Source organism: Cannabis sativa, chromosome 6 (genome assembly GCF_029168945.1).
Source record: "Cannabis sativa cultivar Pink pepper isolate KNU-18-1 chromosome 6, ASM2916894v1, whole genome shotgun sequence".
Lineage (NCBI taxonomy): Eukaryota > Viridiplantae > Streptophyta > Magnoliopsida > Rosales > Cannabaceae > Cannabis > Cannabis sativa.
Window position 1 is genome coordinate 61,197,361 of NC_083606.1, and position 3,359 is coordinate 61,200,719.

The following is a 3,359-nucleotide window of genomic DNA, read 5'->3' on the forward strand; positions in this document are numbered from 1 at the left end:
CCCTTTATCATGATGTACAAACATTAAGAATCCGAGGACAAGGCGCTCGATGGCAAGGGGGTCTTGAAAGATGCTATAAAAAAGAAAGGAAAACGACACCATATACACTAGAAGGATGCTTCTCGAAAAATATTCAAAAGTGTGCACAAAAATGAATTAATAAATTATAAGAGGTTGAGAATGGTTCACAGAACACGTACTCTCTTAATTTGGCAAATAAGAGAGAGACATGGCTCGGAAAGCTCATACTCGCTTGTTATAATAGATAATACAATGAAAGAGTGAAAATCAACTCAAGAAGCTCGTACTTGTTCAAAAAAATTAGACCACACTGACACTGAAAAAAGAAAACGACATAAGCGCCTAACAAGACCACAAAGTACAATGTGATTACACGAGTAGAAGGAAGAGATGCCTCTACAAGGCTAAGTATGCCATGCGAGAGAAGGATCGAAGACCATGCACAAATCAGTGTTCACAATATTCTCAAAAAGTTTACCCGACCATCTTTTGCAAAACACTCATCCTCTCAATATCAAGAATGGGTTAAGTCTCCTCATCCAACAGCTGTGGGACCTGAAGGTCATTTGCAAAACCAGAAGGGACAAGTAAAAAAAGAGGAGAAGGGAGGTGGAAAGAAAATGGAAAGGAAAACGAGCATAAAAGTTTACTTGCAATGAGAAAGTCACCACGAACGCAATCCAAACCCTTCACATAAAAGAATGAACTTGTCCATTTCCTGTAATTTCAAGGAGCCCCCACAACATAGAGAAATAACGCAACACCATACGAAGGAAGTAAAAGCCTCTATTTTTGGGAATAGTAGCCATGTCATACATGAAATGTACCTCAAGTGGAGTTGGAGGGCGACCATGATGTTGTTTAAATAGGATGTTCAAACAACTAAGAATAATCCAGCTGTGTGGATAAAGTTGGAAATTGGCCAAATAAAAATACCTCAAGACTTCCACAAAGTAAGGATTAAAGGGAAACACATCCCCACTCCTCATGATCAAGGGCTAAGTGCCACAAAATCAGGGGGAGTGTGGTTTTCTATATCACCATTAGCAAGGAGATAGCATATAAATCTCTCACGTAAGCAATACATGGCAGTAATCTATGCAAGCTTGGCCATAAATATTTCTGAGGCTATGGCGTCAGCCGCTACAATTACTTTCTTGCCCTCTCCATGAAAATCCATAAGAGGATAAAAAAAGAGGGAAGAAGGGGAGGAATGAAAGAAGCAAGAAGGCCTCCAAAAAGACTAATGCTAAGATACATTAAGCTTGAAATCTAGAATGTTAAATCCTATCAACAAGTTAAAGAAATGATGAAAAAATGAAGATTCCCAACTATTTAGGGGTGTACTTATATGAGGAGAAGCAGAATCTTAACCCTCAGATAAAAAAAGCAACCAATAGAGTAGATTAATCCATTTACTCATGTTGGAATCCGCGCATGGCAATAATTGGTTGACACACCCATGTTGGGATTTGTGAATAAGCATGATTGGTCAACATTCCTCCAACAAAGTAATACATAGATCCCTAATGAGTGTATCAGGGGGAAAAGGTAGTGGAAGCATGGTCCTAAGTGTCAATACGACTTGATACCTGACCCCCACTACTTTGAATTTTGGCCATAAGCTTTCTTCTCATAATGTGTGGTCCGCCTAGGGACAACTTAGGGCCATGATATCCACCTATAAATTCCCCTTTATTTCATTTGAGAAAGGGGGGTTGAAACCTTGTAAAAGACAGAAAACTATAATTCAAATACAAGATCTTCTCCATATTTAAGAATGATTCCCTAATCAAGTATCTAATGAAATCTTTACTATGACATTACTATAACACCTATATTTTTACACACTTAATCTCTCTACTTAGCATGAAAATCAAGGTTTTTGGTCCGTAACTTCATTAACGAGTTTTCACTGTCAACACATGTTAATGATTGAGGGTAGAACTTTAACCATCATACTGCACATCAACTTGGAAATGCACTTATAGAGAGTGTTACAACAAACAATCAACCTATAGTCAATAGCTTTTGAAGCTTTTTCAATCTTGGGAATCAAAGAAAGTAGAATATTATTTAGCTGAGAAGGAATCTTCTCAGTATCAAAGAAAGACAACACAACCTTTGAAAATTTCCTCCCCAATGCCAACCCATAACACTTTAAAAAAAAATCAGAACAAAACCCATCAAGACCTAGGATTTTTAAATCATGAATATTAAACACGGATTTCTTTACATCAAAGCTAGTAAAAGGCTTAATTACCTAAGCTTGTTGGTCGGTATTAAGAGTAGCACCTATAGCCAAACAATTCTTCTTTATATCAATAGTGGTCGAACTTGGACTGCCCATAAAGCCTTCGAAATGGTTCAAATAATGGACTACCTCATCATAATCATCTTTAAAGTTACCATGATTATCAACATAAGAGGCAATTTGATTGACTTCCTTCCTTTTTTAATGCTAGCATGAAAAAAATTTGTATTTTTATCTCCAAACTTCAACCAATTAATCTTAATTTTTTGCCTTAAATAACTCTCAACCATCTTAGCATAGGAGCTCAAGGTCTCCTTTATCTCTTTCTCTTTACTTTTTAACTCCACATAATGAGTATCATATTGTAACTATTGTTGAAGCCAACAAAATCAAGTTATAGCTAAATTGTAAGTAAGTTGGATATTTCCCAACCATGTTCCTATTAAAATCATGAAGCATTTCCTCACTCTATTTAGTTTGCTCATGGTCTGAAAAAACTAGTACAACGAGTAGGTTGTTGCCAATTCTCCAACACTAGCTGCTTAAATTCACAATGCTCTATCCACATAGTTGGACATTTTCCAACCATGTTCCTATTAAAATCATGAAGCATTTCCTCACTCTATTGAGTTTGCTCATGGTATGAAAAAACTAGTACAACGAGTAGGTTGTTGCCAATTCTTCAACACTAGCTGCTTAAATTCACAATGCTCTGTCCACATATTGAATAATTTAAAAGGTTAAAACCCTAAATTTCCAATGTGAAAATGATACACGATTTGTACTGCAAGTATCACTAGTATAAAAATGGGTTTCAGTGACCTACTGTAAGCGACACTAAGGATTTTTAGTGACCATTCACCGCAGGTCACTAATGTGAGTGACTAGAAAAGTAGTATGTAATGATCGATCTATTGATGGTAGAAACTTGTCAACGAGTTAAGAACCAAAAACCTTGAGTTACTTGTGAAGTTGAGAGATTTAGTATGTATATAAGAAGAAATATTCAGTGTTTAAAGATTAGAAATAATCTTGTATTGGGATTATAACTCTTTTTCTTACAAAAATTTCAACCCCTTCTTCA